Here is a 22,955-nt window from a genome sequence, read left to right as displayed (position 1 = left end):
GAAATACAACTGATTTTTGTATATTAATCTTGTATCCCGCAACCTTTCTGAGCTTGTTTTTTAGCATGTGGGTATGTGTATTCCTTTAGGATTTTCTTTCTTTTTTTTTTTTTAAGATTTTATTTCTTTATTCATGAAGGACACACACACACACACACACAGAGAAAGAGAGAGAGAGAGGCAGAGAGGCAGAGAGGCAGAGGGAGAAGCAGGCTCCATGCAGGGAGCCTGACATGGGACTTGATCCTGGGACTCCAGGATCACGCCCTGGGCTGAAGGCAGGTGCTAAACTGCTGAGCCACCCAGGGATTCCCCCTTTAGGATTTTCTATTTCTAGGATCATGTCATTGCAAATAGGGATAATTTCATACTTCTTCCATTCTAATTTGATGCTTTTAATTTTATTTTCAAATTTAATGGTAGAATCCAGGCTAGAACTTTTAGCGCAATGTTAAATTGAAGTGATGAGAGCAGATAGCTTGTCATATTCCTGATCTTAGGGAGAAAGCCTTCAGTCTTTTACCATTAAATATGATGTTAGCTATGGATATTTTGTAGATGCCTTTTGTCAGTTTGAGGAAATTCCCTTCTATTGCTAGTTTGTTGAGTGCTTTTATTATAGAAGATGTTGGATTTTGTCAAATATTTTTTCTGTATTGAGATGATTGTATGTTTATTTTTCCTATGTTCTACTAATATAGTGCATTACATTGGTATTAAATGCAGAAACAACCTTGTGTTCCTAGGATGTCTCCCTTTGTCATATTGTGTAAGCCTTTTTATATGCTTCTAGATTGATTGTTTTGCTAGTATTTGCTGCTAGTCATTTTGTTGAGGATATTTGAATTTATAGTAACTCATAAGGAATATTGAGCTGTAGTAGTAGTACTACTACTAGTAGTAGTTAGTAATTAGTAATAGTAGTAGTAAGGGTGTGGTGTGTATATGTGTGTGGGTTTGATATCCATGTAATACTGGCCTCAGAGTAGTCACTTCATTTTTGAAGGATAGTGTTTGCTGGATTTAGAAACCTTGGTTGACAGGCTCTTTTTTCTTTCAGAAATTTGAATGCGTCATCTCTGTTCCTTCTGATTCCATAGTTTCTGATGAGAATTCAGCTGTTAATCATATTGAACATCCTTTGAATGTGATAAATCATTCCTCTAACCGCTTTCAAGATTCTTTTTGTCTTTTTCTTTTGACAGTTTGATTAATATGTGTCCATGTGTAGATCTTTTTAAAGTTATCCTACTTAGAGTTTTTTGAGCTTGTTGGATATGAAGATTAATGTTTTTCATCATATTTGAAAGTTTTTGGCCATTATTTCTTCAAATATTCTTTTTGCCCCTTTTCTGTTTCTCTTCTTTTTTCTGAGACTCCCATTATGCATATATTGTACATTTGATGGTGTCTTCACAGGTATCTAAGGCTATGTTAATTTTTGTTCATTCTTTTTAGTCATTTTGTTCCTTGGACTAGAAAATCTCAATTAACTTATCTTTGTTTCACTTTTTCTTCCTTCTCTCTGCTCATATCTGCTATTGACCATCTCTAATGAAATATTGATTTTAATTATTATACTTTTCAACTCCAGAATTTGTATTTAAACAAATAGTTTATGCATCTTTTTGATAATCTCTGTTTGGTGAGATATCCTTATACTTTAGTTCCTTAGACATGGTTTCCTTTAGCTCTTTGAACATATTTAAAATAGCTCGTATAGGGACGCCTGGGTGGCTCAGTGGTTGGGCGCCTGCCTTCGGCTCAGGTCGTGATCCTGGGATCTGGAATGGAGTCCCACATTGGACTCCCTGTTGAGGAGCCTGCTTCTCCCTCTGCCTATGTCTCTGCCTCTCTCTCAGTCTGTGTCTCTCATGAATAAATAAATAAATCTTAAAAAAAAATAGCTTGTATAAAGTCTTTGTCCAACATTCTGGCCTCAAGGTCAGCCAGAGATGAGAGCTTAGGGGCTTCTCAGGTCTTTCCTGTGCATAATACAGCCCTATGTGTTTGTGTGGCCTCCTAGGTCCCCAAGAATATGTTGGAGTTTTTCAAATCACTTATGGACATCTTATTTCCCAGCTTTTTGGTTAGCTTTTTGCCTATTATTGCTCCAAATATTAACCACTGCATCAGGCAGCTGTGAAGTTACAAACTTGATTGTAATTGTTTTCAACAAATGCCCTGTGGAAGAAGACACTCTGTGCAAGATGAGCCCTGATTCAGGCCAAGTACAGACTAACTTATAAGTGATGTCTCCTCAGAATCTGTCAGAAAGATCAAGTAGTGAGAATTCCTTGGTAATGAGGATTCAAAAAAGCTCTAGCTCCATCCCACAGCACTTCATTTCACTGCTCTCTCCAGCAACCACTGGGCTGTCCCTGGAATGTAGGCTAGTATTTTGGAAGGCTATTGCAAATATAGAGTGGGGGATGGAACTAAGGGAAGTTAAAATATGACAAAGCTTCCTGTTCTTGCTTATATAAAACTGTTTATTTATTTAAAAGTAAATGTTTCCTGTGTTGTTGGAAGCCTTTGGTTAATTTCCATATCGCTGAAAAAGTTTATTCTAATAATTTTGGTCAGCTTTCTCATTGTTTTTATGCAAGAACAAATTTGGGAGCCCCTAATCTGCCATTTTGCCAACAATACCCCCATACATTACATTTTAAATATAATTTTTTCAGCCCTCATTCTCTCTTGAAAATCTTGAGCCATTTGACTTTTGACCAGTCTTTCCTTCATTAAATACCCTCCTTGCTGCCTCTGTGGACACTCTTTTCCATTGTTTAGTGTACTGTCTTCCCCTGATTATCCTTTAGAAGTTGATGTTCCTGAATGTTCTCTCCTTGGCTCTTTTTAAAATTTTAATTCCAGTGTAGTCAATATACAAAGTTATATTAGTTTTGGATGTACAATATAGTGATTCAGTAATTCCATGTATTACTCAATGCTCATCAAGACAAGTGTACTCTTATTTTTTTCACCTATATCACCCATCCCCCAACAGCATCCCCTCTAGTAACCATCTGTTTGTTCTTTATAGTTAAGAGCCTTGTTTTGCTTTGCCTCCTTTTTTACCCTTTTGTTAATTTGTTTTTGTTTCTTAAATTCCACATTTGAGTGAAATCATATGGTATTTGTCTTTCTCTTACTGGCTTTTTTGCTTAGCATTATACTTTCCAGATCTATCCATATTGTTGCAAATGGCAAGCTTTCATTCTTTTTTTATGGCTAAATAATATCCTATTATATATGGTTAGTTAAAAAACAGTGTAATATTCATTTCAGGTATACAATATAGTGATTCAACACTTCCATACATCACCTGATGCCGATCATCCTCAATAATCATTGCCTATTTAACCTATCCTCCCACTTCCCTCCATTCTGGTAGCCATCAACTTTTTCTTGATAGTTAAGAGTCTGTTTTTTTGGTTTGCCTCTCTTTCTTTCTTTCCCTTTGCTCATTTATTTTGTTCCTTAGATTTTATTTATTTTTTTAAAGTAATCTTTACACGCAATGGGGGTGTAAAAACTCACAACCTTGAGATCAAGAGTTGCATGTGTACCAACTGAGCCAACCAGTCACTCCTGTTTTTTTTCTTAAAGTCCACATATGAGTAAAATCATACGGTCTTTGTCTTTCTCTGACTTTTTTCACTTAGCATAATACTCTCTAGCTCCATCCATGTTGTTGCAAATGACAAGGTTTTGTTCTTTTTTTTTTTTTTAATTTTTATTTATTTATGATAGTCACAGAGAGAGAGAGAGAGAGAGAGAGAGAGAGGCAGAGACACAGGCAGAGGGAGAAGCAGGCTCCATGCACCGGGAGCCTGATGTGGGATTCGATCCCGGGTCTCCAGGATCGCGCCCTGGGCCAAAGGCAGGCGCCAAACCGCTACGCCACCCAGGGATCCCGGTTTCGTTCTTTTTATGGTTGAGTAATATTCCATTACACACACACACACACACACCCACATCTTCTTTATCCATTCATTAATTGATGAATACTTGGCTGTTTCCATAATTTGGCTATTGTTGATAATGCTGCTATAAATATCAGGGTGCATGTATCCCTTTGAATTAGTATTTTTGTATTCTTTGGGTAAATACCTAGTAGCGCATTGGATCATAGGATAGTTCCATATTTAACTTTTTGAGCAACCTCCATACTGTTTTCCAGAGTGGCTGCACCAGTTTGCATTCTAACCAATAGTGTAGAAGGGTTCCCTTTTCTCCATATCCTTGCCAACACCTGTTTTCTTGATTTTAGTCATTCTGACTGGTATGAAGTGGTATCTCATTTTAATTTTGATTTGCATGTCCTTGATGATAAGTGAAATTGAGCATCTTTTCATGTGTCTATTTGCCATCTGTATGTCTTTGAAAAAATGTCCATTCAAGTCTTCTGTCCATTTTTAAATTGGATTCTTTGATTTTTGGGTGTTGAGTTTTATAAGTCCTCTATATATTTTGGATACTAACCCTTTATTGGATAGGTCATTTACAATATCAGTAGGTTGCCTTTAGTTTTGTGATTGTTTTCTTTGCTGTGTAGAAGCTTTTTATTTTGATGTAGTCCCAATAGTTCATTTTTGCTTTTGTTTCCCTTACCTTAGGGGATGTATCTAGAAAGATGTTGTTATGGACAATAGGAGAAATTGCTATTTCTGTTTTCTTGTAGGAATTTTATGATTTCAGGTCTCACATTTAGGTCCTTAATCCACCTTGATTTTATTTTTGTGTATGGTATAAGAAAGTGGTCCAGTTTTATTCTTTTGTATGTAGCTATCCATTTTTCCCAATACCATTAGTTGAAAAGACTTTCCCATTGCATATTCTGGCCTCTTGTGGGAGATTAATTTACCATATAATTGTGCATTTATTTCTGGGCTTTCTATTCTATTCCATTGATCTGTATGTCTATTTTGTGCTAGTATCAGACTGTTTTGATTATTATGCCTTTGCAATGTAACTTGAAGTTTGGAGTTGTGTTACATCTAGTTTTGTTTTTCATTTTCAGGGTTGCTTTAGCTATTTGAGATCTTTTGTGGTTCCATACAAATTTTAGGATTGTTTTTTCTAGTTCTGTGGAAAAGGCTGTTGGTATTTTGATAGAGATTGCATTAAATCTGTAGTTTGCTTTAGATAGTATAAACATTTTAACAGTATTTGTTCTTCCAATTCATGAGCATGGAATGTCTTTCTGTTTGTATTGTCTTTGATTTCTTTCACCAATTTTATAGTTTTCCGAGTACATGTTTTTTACCTTTTTTGGTTAGGTATTATTTATAGTGCAGTTGTAAATGGGATTGTTTTCTCAATTTCTCTTTCTGATGCTTCATTTCTAGTGTGTAGAAATGCAGTGGATTTCTATACGTTGATTTTGTATCCTGTGACCTTACTGAATTTATTTATCAGCTCTAGTAGTTTTTTGGAGGAGTCTTTATGGTTTTCTATATAGAGTATCCTGTCATCTGCATCTGAAAGTTTTATTTCTTCCTTATCAATTTGGATGTCTTTTATTTCTTTTTGTTACCTGATTGCTTTGGCTAGGACTTCTAGTACTGCATTGAATAAAAGTGGTGACAGTGGACATCTTTTCTCTTTTCTGATCTTAGGGGAAAAGTTCTCAGTTTTTCCTCATTGAGTATGATGTTAGCTGTGCGTTTTTCCTATAAGGCCTTGATTATGTTGAAGTATATTCCCTCTAAACCTACTTTGTTGAAGGTTTTTTTTTTTTTAAATCATGAATGGATGTTGTATTTTGTCAGTTGCTTTTTGTGCATCTATTGAAATAATCATTTGGTTTTTATCATTTATCTTATTGTTGTGATATATTACATTGATTGATTTGCAAATACTGAACTACCCTTGCATCCTGGGAATAAGTCCCACTTGATTGTAGTTAATGATTTTTAAATGTATTATTGCATTCAGTTTGCTAATACTTTGTTGAGGATTTTTGCATCTATGTTCACCAGAGATATTGGCCTTTTCTCTTTTTTAGTGTCTTTATCTGCTTTTGTTATCAAGGTAATGCTGACCTTACAGAATGAATTTGGAAGTTTTCCTTCCTGTTCTACTTTTTTGGAAAAGTTTAAGAATAATAGGCAGAATCACTTGTAAAACTGTCTGGTCCTGAACTTGTTTGTTGGGATTCTTTTGATTACTGATTCAATCTTGTTGCTGGTGATCAGTCTGTTCAAATTTTCTATTTGTTCCTGCTTAAGTTTTGGTAGGTTTTGTGTTTCTAGGAATATATCCATTTCTTCTAGGTTGTCCACTTTGTTGGCATATAATTTTTCATAGTATTCTCTTACAAGCTCTATTTCTGTGGTGTCAATTGTTATTTCACCACTTTCTTTTCTAATTTTGTTTGAGCACCCCCCACCTCCAAGTGTTTTTAAAGAGTTTGGCTAGAGGTTGTTGATATTTTGAAAGAACCAGCTCCTGGTTTCATTGATCTGTTCCATTTTTCTTCTAGTTTCTATGTAATTTATTTCTGCTCTAATCTTTATTATTTCCTTCCTTCTGCTGGTTTTGGGTTTTGTTTGTTCTTTTTCTAACTTTTTTAGGTGTAAGATTAGGTTATTTGTGATTTTTCTTGCTTTTTGAGGTAGGTCTGTATTGCTATAAACCTCCCTCTTAGAACTGATTTTGCTACATCCCAAAGATAATGAACCATTGTGTTTTCATTTTCATTTGTCTCCATGTAATTTTTTTTATTTATTTGTTTTCTTGGTTGACCCATTAATTGTTTTGTAGCATGTTATTTAACTTCCATGTATTTGTGCTTTCACCACATTTTTTTCTTGTGGTTGATTCTAGTTTCATAGTATTGTGGTCAGAAGAGATACATGTTATGACTTTGGTTTTTTTTAATTTGTTGAGACTTGTGGCTTAATATGTGATCTATTCTGAAGAATTTTCCATGTGCACTTGAAAAAATGTGTAAAAAAAAAAAAGAAAAAAATGTGTATTCTGCTGTTTTAGGATGGAATGTTCTGACTAGATCTGGTCCAGTATGTCATTCAAAGCCATTGTTTCCTTGTTGATTTTCTATTTGATTTGTTCATTGATGTAAGTGGGAGTGTTAAAGTCCCCTATTCTTATTGTATTACTGTTGATTAGTTCCTTTATGTTTGTATTAACTGGTTTATATATTTGGGTGCTCCTTCTTTGTCTTTTGTTATGGTCTTTGTTTTAAAGTCTATTTTGTTCGGTATAAATATTTCTATGCTGGCTTTCTTTTGACAGCTATTTGCATGATAAATGTTTCTCCATTCCATTACTTTCAATCTGCATGTGTCTTTTGGTCTGAAATGAGTCTCTTGTAGATAACACATAGATAGGTCTTGTGTGTTTTTTTTCTTTTTAAGAGTTTGTTTATTTATTTATTTATTTGAGGGAGATAGAGAAAGAGAGAGAGCAAGAAGAGGAGCAGAGGGAGAGGGACAAGTAGACTCCATGCTGAACATGGAGCTCAGTACGGGGTTCAATCTCGTGACCCTGAGGTCATGACCTGAGCTGAAATCAGGAGTTGGTGCTTAACTGACTGAGCCACCCAGGCATCCCAGTAGGTCTTGTTCTTTTAATCCATTTTGTCACCTTATGTCTTTTGATTGGAATGTTTAGCCCATATATATTCAAAGGAATTATTGATAGGTATATATTTAAAGCCATTTTGTTACTTGTTTTGTGGTTGTTTTTATAGTTCTTCTCTGATCCTTTCTTCTCTTGCTCTGTTCTCTCATGGTTTGCTGGCTTTCTTTAATGATATACTTGGATTCCTTTCTCTTTATTTTTAACATATCAATTTTTGTTTTTTGTTTTGTGGTTACCATTAGGTTTATAATATAACATCTTCTGCATATAGAAGTCTATATTAAGTTGATGGTTGCTTAAGTGTCAACCTGTTCTTAGTCCTCTCTCCCCACCCCCATATTTTAGGTATATGGTGTCAAACTTTGCATCCTTTTATTTTGTGAATGCCTTGACTGATTTTTACAGATATGCTTATTTTTACTGCTTTTATGCTTCCTACTTTTCTTCTCTTACTTATAGTCTTTCCTTTCCACTCAGAGAGTCACCTTTAACATTTCTAGTAGGGCTTGTTTAGTGGTCATTAACTGCTTTAGCTTTTGTTTGTCTTGTAAACTCTTTATCTCTCTTTCTATTCTGAAGAATAGCCTTGCTGAGTAGAGTATTCTTGACTGCAGATTTTTTCCTTGCGGCACTTTGAATAAATCATGCCACTTTCTTGTGGCTTGCAACATTTCTGCTGATAAAATCTGCTGAAGCCTTATTGGGTTCCCTGAATATAACTGTCTTTTTTCTTGATGCATTAAAATTTCCTTCTTTATCATTACTTTTGGCATCTTAATTACTATATGTCTTGGTGTAGACCTCCTTGGATTGATTTGAAAGGGGGGGTTATCTCTGTGCTCTCAGGATCTAGATAACTGTTTCCTTCCCCCTGATGAGGGAAGTTTTCAGCTATTACATCTTCACATGAATTTTCTGCCCTTTTTTCTCTTATTCTGGGCTACCTATAATGCAATGTTATTAGCCTTGATGGAATTACTGAGTTTCCTAAGTCTCTTTTCATTTTGTGTAATTTTTTTTTTCTCATCTGCTCAGCTTGATTACTTTCCATTACTGTATCCTTCAGGTCACTAATTTTGTTCTTCTGCTTTCTCTAGCCTGATTTTTATACAATCTAGTGTATTTTTTCCCCATCTAGTATGTTTTAAATTTCATTTCTTGTGTTCTTCATTTCTGATTGGTTCTTTTTTTACCTCTTTGTTAAGGGTCTCACTGATGTCTTCCACTCTTTTCAAGTCCAGTGAGTATCTTTATGATCATTACTTTAAATTCTCTACAGGCATATTATCTTTATCCATTTTACTGTGGTTATGTCCTATTCTTTCATTTGGAAAATATCCCTCTGTTTCCTCACTTTGTCTAACTCTGTGTCTGTTTCTCTGTGTTAGGAAAGTCACCTGCCTCTCCTGCTCTTGAAGATAATGCCTTATGAAGAAGAGGTCTTATAGGGCCCTACAGCTCCATGTTCCTTGCTTATCAGAACCTGGCACTTCAGGAATGTCTCCCATGTGTGTTGTGTGCACCCAGCTGTTGGGTACTGGCTACTTTCCTTTAGGCCAATCATTTGCAGTGGCTCTGTTTGCCTGTTCTGGGCAGTTTTTGGTCCTCAGCTGGGGTAGGATGCACCGTTTTAACAAGATTTGCCTCCATCTTCTGCAGGGCCACTGTCCTCACCGGGACTGAAGCCCCTAAGGTGTGTGGGTTGGGAGATGTGGTATTGGCAAGTTTTGCTTCTCGGGGAGGGGACCCACAGCACCAGGACTGAGGCAAAAGTGACTGGAAAAGGCAGATCTTGGTGTAAGCAGGTTAGGTCGTGAGTTCTATGCCCCACTGCTTCCTGTAGATGGCTGTGTGTTTGTGTTGGGGTGGGTAGGGGAGGGAGATAACACCTGCCAGCCTCTTTGTTCCTAGAGGGATCTCCCTGCAAAAACTGCCCTTTCAGGGCATGCTCTAAGCTGAGTAAATAACGGTCCCTCCTGTATGCCCCAGCCAATTTTCTTCTTTTTTTAAAAAAAATATTTTATTTATTTATTTATTCATGAGAGACACAGAGAGAGATTGAGAGAGGCAGGGATACAGGCAGAGGGAGAAGCAAGCTCCATGCAGGGAGCCTGATGTGGGACTCAATCCCGGGTCTCCAGGATCACACCCTGGGCTGAAGGCGGCGCTAAATTGCTGAGCCACCCAGGCTGCCCCCCAGCCAGTTTTCAAACTGCGGCTTCTATATTGTATCTCCATAGGCTGTTTGTCATGCTGTCTTTTTAAGGGTGGAGACTCAGCTACCTGTCACCTTCTGGCTCTCCCAGAACCAACTTTGCCGATTTTTAAAATTCCAGGCTTTAAGTCCTGCTACTTGTAAGAACTCGTGAAATTTGGCCTCTGTTGCTTTCAAAGCCAAATGTTTTGAGGATTCATCTTCCGTGTCTGAGCTCCCTGTTGTAAGAGTCTTTTTCTTTCCCTTCTTCACACCCTTGGCTCCCTCCCTCCTGTGAGCAGCCATAGTCCTATGTTTATTTAGCTCTCCTCCCCCCATGTCTCCTACCCTCTTTTCTCTAAGAGTTTGTTCTGCCAGTCTTTGGGTCATTTTCTGGGTTAGTTACACTGCTGTGAGTGTTATCTAGTTGCATGTGGGGTATGAGGTGAGCTTAGGGTCCTCCTCTACCATCTTCCCAGCCCCTCTTCCTGCTGTTTTCTGTCCTTGGTTCTCCTGTGTTTTCATTCCACACATCCTTCTTGGGTGATCTCACCTACACCCATGATTTCATGATTTCAGTTTCCTCTTCTATGATGTAAGTCTTAAATCCAAGTTTCTAACCTAGGTTTCTCTTTATTTCTGGACTTATATATATCCACTACCTCCTCAGCATCTCCCTTTCAGTGTCCTAAAGGCAAAACTAATTTAGCATATCCCAAACCAAACTTACCATCTTACTCCAAATCTATTCTTTTTCCTCTCTTTACTATCTCAATAATTTGATCATCATCCACATCAGTATTCAAGGTATTCTTGACTTCTTTCTTTACTTTTGAAGATTTATTTATTTTAGAGAAAGAGAGAGAGACAGAGAGACAGAGAGAGATAGAGAGAGAGCACCAGTGGGGAGAAGGGACAGAGGAAGAGAGAATTTTCAAGCAGACTCACCGGTGAGTGCAGATGCCAATGCAGGGCTCAGTCTCGACTCTGAGATCATGACCTGAGGCAAAATCAAGAGTTGGATGCTTAAATGACTAAGCCACCCAGGTGCCCCATCTTTTCTCTTTCTCTCACTATGGTCATAGCTAATCATTTACCAATTTCTGTCACTCCATTTCCTAAATATCTCCAGAATCTGGCTATTTCCCCCATTCCTTATGCTGCTTTTCTAATTAAGACCACACTTAGGGATGCCTCGAGTGTCTGCCTTCGTCTCAGGGTGATTCTGGGGTCCCAGGATCGAGGCCCACATCAGGCTCCCTGTGAGGAGCCTGCTTCTCCCTCTGCCTATGTCTCTGCTTCTTTCTCTGTCTCTCATGAATAATAAATCTTAAAAAAGCCCCACATTTATATCCTTGCCTAAACTATTATAATACTTTCTTGTGTTTCCATCTCTAGTCTTGTCTTGCCTTTTATACATTTTTCTATACTACAGGAAGAATATGCTTTCTAAAAAGCTCATTTCCTTTTGTCATTCCCTTGCAGGTAAGCAATAGCTAGGAATATAGATTTCATCCCTGCATTCAGGGAACTTGGGTATAGTGAGGGATACAGATAAATAAATGACCATGTACAATTCAGAGTGTGATAGAGCAAGTATAGTACACTAAGGAGATTGGCAGACACTCAAGTGAACTTGACTCAAAATATCAAGAAAATTTGAGAGGAGATGATGTCTGAATTGAGATCTGCAGGAAGAGTAGGAATTATAATGATGAAGGGAAGAATGGGAAAGAGAGTTCCTGGCTGAGAGTGCATGAAGGAGGATGTAAAGAAGGCATAGGATTGTAGGAAATGAAAGAAATTCTGTAGGTTGGAAAACTTTATGTTGAGGAAGTAGTGTAAGATAAGACTGAAAATGTACACCAGGGCCACATCACCCAGGCTTGTTTGTCATGTTAAGGACTCTGTGCTGTTGGGAACCACTGAAGTGATTTTTGTTGGAAGAAACATGAACAGATTTACATATGAGAAAGAGCACCCTGGTTATAGTGGGGGGAATGCTTTGGTTGAGATGGCTGACTTGGAATCAGGGTGACTAGTGAGCAAGCTCTTGTATTAATCCAGGTAAGAGATAATATTGATGTGGGCATTTGGAATGGAGAAAATTGGATGGATTTGAGAATTATTTTGGAAGTAGAATGGACTTGTCATTGTTGAATATGGAGGGAGAGGAAAGAACTGGGGAAAATTTTGTATTATTCAGTTAATTAAATTATCTATTTCAGTAGTTATCCCTTTAGAACATAAAGCTATTATGTATTTATGTAAGTATGTATGTACATTAATTACAAGAAAGTATATGGTGTTTTGTAGGTTTTTTTTAATGACCTACATCTGATGTAGGTCTAAAGATCTAAACTCCCCTAAACAGACTTTACTGTTCATTTGGTAAAAGCTAGTAAATGTAGACCTAGTGCCTGGGTCCATTTATTTCTTCTATGAGCCTAACTTCTTATTTCCTACTGGGATTCATGATTAAAATATCTTACTTCTTCTAGTCAACATTTTTTTTTCTATCCTAAGCATAAAGCTATATGGTTGATTCTATCAGCTTTCCTTAGCTACCTAGCTACATAAGGATATTTCTACTGTGGAATTTGCACTACAAAGCAATTCAAAACTTTTGCATTTTCTGTTTGTAGTGTAGTAGAAGATCTCACTAGGGTAAAAGGACTTGCTGATTTTGGTCACTTTTTGTCAAAAGAATTTATATCTACATGACTAAGTTTGCTATCTGACTAAAAAGCATACTGTGAAATACAGCATTCTTTGAACTTGAAGATCTGTTTAAAAGTTTATCATTTCTTTACTAAGACATGAAAAGAAAATCATTGCTCATTTTTGCAGAAGAGGTTGGAAGCTCATATTTTTGGGCTTTCATATTCTTTTATATGGACTTTGCAAAAATAATAATCTTACAATCACTGTTTCCTGAATTATTTCTAGTATTTGTTAAATTGATATGTGGTTGGATATAGTATTGTTAAACAAAAAGTAGCTTTATTTTAGGAAATAAAGAAAAATTTAATGTTAGTATTACTTTTTATATGTATTATAGAGGACATTTTAAATCTTCATCATAAAAAATTTCTTTTTATTGAAGAGAAAAATTTCTTCTCCCCCAAAAAGAAATCCTCTCTGGTCTCAGCTGCTTTTTAAAATCTTGAACCTGTCAGTGAAATTGTGTAATCTAGTAATAACATGCCTAAGGCTTATTGCCTTTTCTTGGGCAACACAGTATCAGCAAATGATGTGCTCTATCGATTTTAATCACATTGTTTTTACAGTTCCATTGCAAGGTTTTGAAAGCTCACCAAGTAAATAAATCTGTGGCTACAAACACCTCCTTTCTCTGAAAATCTAACCATTTACATATTATTCCTTTTTGATCAGTTGTTAAGATAATCTATAAACTAGTAATACTTTGAGAGAGTATTTGGACTTTGCTGGTCTAAAACATTCTTGATATTCAGCATTGTTTAGAATTTAAAAAATAAAATTCTTATAAAGGTGATATTTGAGTGCCTGTAGCATTCAGAATTTTTTTAAAGATTTTATTTATCCATGAGAGACACACACACAGAGAGGCAGAGACATAGGCAGTGGGAGAAGCAGTCTCCTTGAGGGGAGCCCGATGTGGGACTCGATCCCAGGCCCTGGGATCATGCCCTGAGCCAGAGGCAGACACTCAACCACTGAGCCACCCAAGCATCTCTAGCATTCAGAATTTACATATAACAAGTTGCATATGGGCTACTCCAGCAAGCCACTCACTCAACAACTCAGCTGCACACATCTAGAGCAAGCTCTTGTAATTATATTCTAACTAGCTATGAGCTAATTAGATGACAGTTTGTATCTTGGAACCCATGTAGAACAATATTTGGAGCATTAGACTGAGAGATTGTTACTGACAGATAAAATAATTTTCTGATGCTACCATCCATTGGGTTTTGACAGAGTTTCATAATAATAATAAAAACTTCCATTTATTTAGAGCTTACAAAGTATCAGTATTTACATACATTATATCCTATCCTTATAACAGTTCTGCCTTGTGGGTGTACAGACATCATCTATGTATATGCTTCGCATAAGAGGAAGCTGAGACCAGATGGGTTAAGTCACTGGTGGGGAATTTGAACATTGGTCTAGCAGTAAAGCTTGGGTTCTTTTTCATTACTAAGGGCAAACACATTTCATGTGAACTGTTCTGTACCTGTAAAATGGAACCATTCTGATAAGACTTATGAGATTTTATTTTATTTTTTATTTTTTTAAAAGATTTTATTTATTTATTAGAGATGTGGGCGCGGGGCAGAGACACAGGCAGAGGGAGAAGCAGGCTCCATGCAGGGAGCCTGACGTGGGACTCGATTCTGGGTCTCCAGGATCACGCCCCGGGCCAAAGGCGGTGCTAAACCGCTAAGCCACTGGGGGCTGCCCAGCTTATGATATTTTAATGCTCATAAATTGTTTAGAAATTTGGTAGAATGGTAGAATACCGCTATCTTTTTTTTTTTTTTTTTGTTCTGATACAGCTTTGTTTGTAATAGTGTTAAGATAGGAGTAGAGGTGTATGTGTGTGTGTGTATGTATGTGGGTGTGTGTATGTGGGTGTGTGGGTTTATGTGTGTATAAAATAAATAATATTTTATGTGGGATTTATAGTGGGAAACTTTCTTTGGTATCTTTTGTTACTTTGGAACTAATTAGAACTATGCCATTACGTTGCAACATTGACTCTAGTGAATTTGTCACTAAATTCTAATTTGTTCATATGGCAGTAGATTTTGATTGATTATACTGGCTGGAGTCTATTCTTTATACTTTGGAGCTTTATAGTTTATATTTTCAGCATACACTGAAAATATATGTGTCCCCTCCACTGCTGATATTTCTGATATGATATACTTACTAGGCAAAGTACTAAGCATTTTATAAGTGTTATCTAATTATTCCTCACAAAAGTCATTTAAGATAGCTAACCACTATTTTTTCCACTTTACATGTGAAAGAACTGAGGAGTAAGTGGTAGAAAGTAGAGTTTGAATTCTGGTCTCTCTCGTTCTAAATTTTTTTGTTTCCCACATGTTACTTCCTTGATCACTCCCTCTTTTTTTTTAATTTTTTTAAAAATATTTATTTATTTATTTATTTATTTATTTATTTATTTATTTATTATTTATGATAGACATAGAGAGAGAGAGAGGCAGAGACACAGGAGGAGGGAGAAGCAGGCTCCATGCCAGGAGCCCAAGGCGGGACTCGATCCCAGGACTCCAGGATCGTGCCCTGGGCCAAAGGCAGGCACCAAGCCACTGAGCCACCCAGGGATCCCCTCATTCCCTCTTTTGTATCACTTTTGTACTTTGTACATATCTATCATTATCTTTATCATAATAATTGTTAGGTCTAGGTCTTGATAATATCTTTATTTCCAGCACTATGTAACAGATATTCAAAAAATGTTTGCTGAATACATACATAGACTATTAGATGACTAGATTCTCAGTTGGCCGGTTCTCCTACTTAGAACTCTGGTGCTCTTTGCTTACTGACCTCTGGTCACTCTTTTGGCCAGACTTACAGAACCCTGGCAATTAAGTACCTTTTAGGTCTTATTTCCCCAACCTTTCCTACCTTGCTGAAATTAATAGCCATGACACATTGATTCCTGAGATAATGATATTCTAAATGCTTTTGTCTGGTTATGAATCTGAGGTTTGCGTGTTGCAGATAAGTGGCTCATCACTAGGAGTGAAGAAAAGATATTCTTCCAAAAAATAAGTATCCTTACTTGAGGTCATTTGGCTAGGGATCCTGAGAAGGTTAACATATTTCATATAATTTGTTTGTTTGACTGTGACATACGTATTTTAATATAAAGGAAAGAATGAGTCAGTTATTGCTGTTTATACTATCTGCCAAATAGAATGATCTTTTGTTGAATATGAGGATCTTAGTAATAATAAGGTTTATTATGACCAAGGCTTATAGTTGTTGGGAACTGGCCTTAGCCACCAGAAACCCTTTGAATTAGGTAATATGGTCCATCCCCCAAATAAACTGTGTGCTTATATCCTTTCAGACTCCTGAAAACCACAGTCTTGAGTAGAACATAAATATGGGAGTACAGTTATAACTTCTTGTCTGATGGGGAACCTTTCAGAAACAGGTGGAAATTTATAGAGGATTGGGTCCAGACTGCTGTGGGGGTTTTGGCATTCTCCAGAAAGAGAGCTTCAACGTAGAGTGAGGGTTTGGTTGTAATGCATTTTTTTGGCCAGGAGACTTCCACCAAGTTTTTCTAATTTTGTTTACATGACAAGCCACTGGTTCTCTTACACTAGGTAACTACATTGGATATTCCATTTAAGACTTTGCTCTAAGACGTTGTCTCCATCAATTAGTAAATCAATCAATAATCCTTTTTTAATGAATACCTTCATTCGGACACAAAATGATGAGGTGAATAGAATGTAGTTCCTACCCTGAAGGGGTTCACACCTAAGAGAGGTAGCCTTTGTTGTTGTTTTCTGTTATCAAATTATTTCTGCAGAAACTTGAAAATAGGGATCATAGAATCTGCTGTTGGTGTTTTGTTGTAGACTGTTTGGAGTTGCTGAGTTTGCAGAGATCTGGCCACAGGAGGAAAATTTCCTGGATACATCTAAATTGTGCTTCCGGTGTTTGAACGTGATCTTGAGGGTCAGAATATCTTTTCTAATATTGTATGAAACATCTGGGTTGGAGCATTATATCATACATTTTCTTAGCTAACTGAATAGTTTCATGGAAAATTGATGGCTTTGGAAAATTCCTCTTTTTTAATACTTATGAAACTATTTGACACAAGAAAGGCACTCTAACCACACAATTTTATTTATATTAATATATTCTATTAATGCAAAATTATTAATTAGTGCTTGATAAATGAAGCTAGCAAACCTTTCACATTTACCATCAAACTCTTAATCTTGGGCAGCCCAGGTAGTTCAGTGGTTTAGCGCCACCTTCAGCCCAGGGCGTGGTCCTGGAGACCTGGGATCAAGTCCCACGTCAGGCTCCCTGCATGGAGCCTGCTTCTCCCTCTGCCTGTGTCTCTGCCTCTCTCTCTCTCTGTCTCTCATGAATAAATAAATAAAATCTTTTAAAAAATTCTTAATCTTATTGCTCCATTGTTAATTGGATTAAGACTGCTGAATACATATTTACCTTTTTTTTTAAAGCTCTACTCTCAGGAAATTTCAATTATATAATACAACATTATCAACTCTAGTCACCATGTTATACATTAGATTTTCAGACCTTATTCATCTTCTCAGTGAAAGTCTGTATCCAATATGTGAGGTGATGGATGTGTTAATTAACTTGATGGGAGAACCCTTTCATAATGTATAGGTCTATCAAATTATCACATTGTACACTTTAAATATCTTACAGTTTTGTCAATTGTACCTCAGAAAAGCTGGAAGAAAACATTCCTGAGTACCAGAAGACTATTTTCTTTTAAGCATGCTGGATGGAGCACAGCTAGCTGGGTGTTCATGTCCCAATCCTCAGTGTGGTTCTACTTCTCTTCTGGAGTCTATTGGCAGTGTTGTATATTTTGACTGCTTTAGCTACATGTGGGCCCAATTGCTCACTCTTCACCTGTTATTCTCTGATTTCCTGAGTGAGAAGGAAGTCTTATTTCCTTTTTCTTACAATGCCTTTTCTTCTATACTTTATTTAGCTTTTTCTTTTTTAGCCAGAGCCACTACGCCTTAGCACATCCAGCCTTCCAGCTTATACCCTTCTTTTTCATTATCATCCTGCACCCATGGTAAATTCTAACAATGATGCTTTGTTACAGGTGAAATTCAGATTGGCTAAGGTGAATTTTGAGGCTGTAACTAGTTTGTCCTGGTGTGAGGTAGGAAAACCAGATCCCCATTATAATATTGAAACTCCACAGTGGAGGTGAGGTCAACTGCCTCTCAATTCCTTTAAATGTCTACTTCACCTCAGTGGATCATTAGGAGCGATTCATCTTTGTAGAGTTTTAGGGCTAGAAGGAACCTGAAGCATCCTAGTCTATGCTTAAAGACCTTAAATGGGTTTCTGCCAACTGACCTTCTGGTCTCTGCCTGGACATTTCTAGTGACTGAGAGATAGTCTTTCCTTTTATCTTTGACAGTTCTAAATGTTAGGAAGCCCTTTTATAATAGATTGATGTGTACTCCCTTTTTGAATCACACAGAAGCCTATTTCTTATGGGTAGTCAATCCTCTTCATATTTATGAAGAGAGCCCTCACCTTCTTTTAGAGATATCTCTCTTTCATATGACCCATCTCTTTACTTTGACGACTCTTCCTATACATCTGCCTATTTTTCTGCATAAGTGATTTGTGATTCTGGCTCTTTCCCACAAAGTGAATGCTCAGAAATTTTCATTTTGTACAAGGATGGGTCCGTGCTGGCAGAAAGGTACCTGACTTGAGGTTGCTTATAATGTATAGGGAAAAAAGACACTGGATAACAACAGGAGAAAAATCAGGGAGAGGTTTCTTGGTTTTCTCCAGTCTCTTTAAGCCAAACTTTTTTAGTGAAATCTCTGTTCATATCTTAAACTGTCAGTGAGACCACATTTAAGACCGTCCCTCCAGATTATGGCTCAATCAGTGAGGTATATTATGCAAATTAAAATAGGAAAAAATGTAATAGCACACATCAACTATTAAACATTTTTAAACATCTCTGTAATGATGTAAATTTTAAACAACTGTAAATTCTCTTATAAGACAACATTGACTCATTTCCCTAATCATGCCCTTAATGGTTAGAATAGTAAACAAGTGCTAGTCTCCTTTAAAATATAACACTATGATCTAGGAAGCTCATTTGGCTCTTCTTTAGGCTCTGTAAGCATGTTGGGAAAACAAGTAGTTGAAAGTGAATATACAGTTATTCAGCTTGGTCTGCATAATGTCAGACAATCCAGTTTTTTTTTTTCTTCACTTGAATAGAACACATTTTTGACTGAATTGACTGACTGTTTAGGTTCCTTGTAGACACAGTCTTAGCAAAGAAAACTAAAAATTGCTTTTGGGGAAGAAAATTGTAGCTAGTTATATCTCATAAAACCATTCTTGTGTTCATTTTCTTGAGGAAATTGCCGTGAGTGTATCTTCTAGGGCCAATATGTAAGAGACCTTTTTATGCTTAAATAAAAGCTCAGAGATTTTCTGTATCAGAGTTGTTCCATTGACTTGTTTTAGTTCTGAAAATAAAACGAAAACCTCTAGTCAAAAGACAGCTCATACTTCAGTTAAATAGTGACATAATTTGAACTTATTTGTTTACGTTATGTCTAATGCCTGTGTTGTCCAGTCTTTGGCGACTGGCAGAAGCTTCTTTGGTTTTCTAATACATCACTTTATACCTCAAGTCCTGTTTGAACATAATTCCATGATTCTGTAGAAAAAGAGTTATTCATCTTTGTGTTTACATAAAGATAGGTTTGCAATGCTTGATTAATTTTATGCCTCTAAAATATGAATGACATCATTTGGCCTGTGAGATAGTAGATTTATTTTTGTAACAAATCTTTCAGATCAATTCATAAATGAGAAAGAAATAAATGTGAGTAAACATTTGTTCTATTTTGGTTTTTAAGCTAAAATGATTAGAATTCAGCCAGCCAAAAAGAAATTAAATTTGAAATCTAATTCTTGTCAAGAAATTTTGCATGCAGCTATTCAACCCATTGTTTTAGAATCGCTGTGGTGAGAAAGTAGAACATTACTTTGGCAGATGTAGCATTTGGTAGGTTGGAGAGTGGAAAAGAAACTCAGTGAGTTATAGGAACTTCTGTGCATTCTGAGTATAGCTCCTAAATACATCTAAGGTAATGGATAAAGCAGAAACTGGAGCAAAAAAGTACTCAGAAGTCTACATCAGTGTCAGTGATATGATGAAAATATGATTTATTTTGAGAAATTGATGGAAAATTTAAGGAAATGCTTTCTGAGCAGAGTTAAAAAGAAGATAATTGTTTTTGGATCCCCCAAAAAAACCATCTTGAAAATGGGAAATTTAATATGTACCAATTCTGTTGAAAGTTTGTAGATAGACATATAGTAAAACTTGAATGATATGGTAAGCATGCTTTTAGGAGTACTGTTTATAAAGAAGGAACTCAGCTACACTTGAAATAAACCTTCACATTATGAACTCTTCTTTCAGTTTCTTATAAGTACTATAAAATCAGTATTCTTAATGCATGCATAAAATAATGCCTTACACATCTTGTGTGGGACTTTTCTGCCCCCACAGAGAGAAAACATTATTTTTCCTACACAGTAAGGCTGTTATTTGCAGATCTACTCGACTGCTCTGAGTCATTGATGGTTACAGGCTTTATATTTAACTTGAAATGCAAAGTGTTTTCTTCTAAGGCCTAAAGTTAAATTGTTTTGCAAAGTGTTTGTAGGTACATTCTGAATTTTCTTTGTCTTGCTACCTATACTTGAAAAGCAGAATCTGACATTTGTAAGAGGTGTGTGTGTGTGTGTGTGTGTGTGTTTAGTGGCCTCAGTTGAATTCCTTTTTCCCTCCACCTGTCTGGAAGGCACTTTTTATAAATCTTTTCCAGTGCTTGCTATTGCGAGTTTTGATCACAGCAGGAAAATTTTTTCACACAACTTTGATGAAAGGTCATACTTATTGGGATGACTTGCCCATTTTTTCTATCTAAAATCTTAGAATATGCTGTCGACACTACCTGGGATAAATATAAGTATAGCATTTAGGATTTTTGCATTTATTCACAAATAAGATTGGCTTGTAAGAATGCCTTTCCCTTTCTTGAGAACACTGCCCTGGTCAAGTTTTGATTATTCTTGCTGAGTAAAATGAACTGGATGGCTTTTTATTACTCTGAAATAGTTTGTATGGGAATCATCTGGTCCCTAAAAGTAGGAGAGAACTCTGGTAGAGAACTTCTTGAATGAAATGATAAGTACTATGAATAAAAATGAAGCAAGGTAAGAGGACAGAGTGAATGGGCCTGCAGTTTCAGATGAGGTGGTTAGAAAAGTTCACTCAAATGAGCAGAAACCACCCAGAAGAGAGGGAGAAAGTCATGCAGATGTCTGTAGGAAGAGCATTTTGGGCAAAGGAAACAGAATAGCCAAAGCCATGAGAATGGAATATGGTTGACATATTTGAGGAATAGCAAGAATGTTAGCATATCTAGAGCAAGAGAGATGATGTAGGATGTGAAATCTTAGTGGCAGTGAGGAGTCCGTGTATTTGGGACCCCATAGGCAAAAGTCAACAGAAGTACAGTTCTTTGTCCTATTCATCTTAAATTTTATTCTTTAATCATGCTTTTCCATTTTTGATTTGACTGCTCATGTATATTTTTATTCTTTTTTTGTTTTTTTAATAAAGGTTTAAGAATATACATTTTTTTAAAGTACTGCTTTGCTTGCACTCTACAAGATTCATGGTCATAAGTCCCATGGCCATCTCTAAGCTACAGAAGAGGTTGGGAAATGGAGGATTTTTGATGAGTACATTGTGGCCCTGGTCAAAATTAGGATTCTGTTAAGTAAGGAACAATGGAAGAATAAATATTAGATAAACTACTAGTCATATATTTATTAAAGTCCTATTGCCTTGAAGATTTTCCTGTAGATTTTATGCTATGCAAATTGTTACCAAACATTGTAAGATGGAAGATATCCAACTTGTTTTATGAAAGCAGCCGGAAGCTTGTATCAAAACCTAACAAAGGATAATTACAGACCAGTTTAACTTAGAAATATAACTGAAACCTCAAAATACAAATGTATCCATTTTCTAGCATTAAAAGAATCATCCATCATGATCATGTACGGTTCATACTGTAAGTGCAAGAATGCCTTAATATTGGGAAACCTTTTTAAACAATGCAAAGTATCAAAAGATCCAATAAGAAAAAATATGATAGGGCAGCCCAGGTGGCTCAGCAGTTTAGTGCCACCTTCAGCCCAGGGCGTGATCCTGGAGATCCGGGATCGAGTCCCACATCAGGCTCCCTGCATGGAGCCTGCTTCTCCTTCTGCCTGTGTCTCTGCCTCTCTCTCTCTCTCTCTGTCTGTCTCATGAATAAATAAATAAAATCTTTAAAAAAAGAGAAAATATGATAATCACAATAGATTAAGAATTGATAAAAGGTAGCACTCGTTTATGATTAGAAAACTAGTCTTCTACAACTAAAACTAGAAAGACATTTCTTTAAGGACATAAAGATATCTAACTTCCACTTCTGGTCAAATTTATTCCAATTCAAAAGGCAAAAGTATGTTCCATATGTGCCTAGCCTTATCAGTCTGTGACTGCATAATATACTTTTATGTAATATCTGAAATATTATAGTAAAGACCATCATAATGTACTCCTAGTTACTTCCATAAGTTTGTCAAGGTATTCTCTTATATGTACTGCAGGACACATTTCTCTCTCCTTTCTCAGCTCATGTCTTTCCAACTTGCCACCATATAGCTGCCAATAACTCTAGTTTGCCAGAATGTTGGGCATACCTGTTTCTATGCTGAGGGAAAAATAGCAATCAATAGTTCCCCAAAATGAAGATACTTCTAATATTGACTTTGAAATTTTAGGAATAAGTAGTTTTATAAAAATCAAATTATCTACTCCTTTGTCAAAGGTGTTAATATGAATTTACTCTAATAATAATCAGAGTGAGGTTTAAATTTTGAAACCACAGTAATAAATGTTTTACACCAATATTTTTAAGCCTTATTTATTTATTTATTTATTTATTTATTTATTTATTTATTTATTTGTTATTTTTTGCCACAGACCACATCAAGAAGGGAGGTGGTGGTGGATAGGTGAAATAGGTGAAAGAGATTAAAAAATACAAACTTCAGTTATAAGTCACAGAGATATAAAAAGTGTAGGATAAAGAAATATAGTTAATAGTATTATAATAGCATTGTATGGTGACAGGTGAACTAGACTTATGATGATAATTTTGTAATATATATAAATGGTGAATCATTATGTGATGTATTTATTTTTTTAAAAGATTTTATTTATTCATGAAAGACAGAGAGAGAGAGAGAGAGAGAGACAGAGACACAGGTTGAG

The 22,955-nt window shown here is 36.1% G+C and overlaps 1 protein-coding gene across 2 annotated transcripts in view; it reads left to right on the top strand.

Annotated features, from left to right (window-relative positions):
• Positions 1-22,955, top strand: part of STK33 (serine/threonine kinase 33) — a 147,203-nt gene that overhangs the window by 56,559 nt on the left and 67,689 nt on the right. The window contains exon 2 of one of the 2 annotated variants that reach the window (XM_035704207.2): positions 16,420-16,519. The exons of the other annotated variant lie outside the window; for it this stretch is intronic. The gene's annotated coding sequence lies outside the window, so the exon portion shown is untranslated. The remainder of the gene's footprint in view (positions 1-16,419; positions 16,520-22,955) is intronic. 2 annotated transcript variants of the gene reach the window in all.

Source organism: Canis lupus, chromosome 21 (genome assembly GCF_003254725.2).
Source record: "Canis lupus dingo isolate Sandy chromosome 21, ASM325472v2, whole genome shotgun sequence".
NCBI lineage: Eukaryota > Metazoa > Chordata > Mammalia > Carnivora > Canidae > Canis > Canis lupus.
Note: the sequence above shows the minus strand (reverse complement) of the source record. Positions and strands in the feature narration are given on the sequence as shown.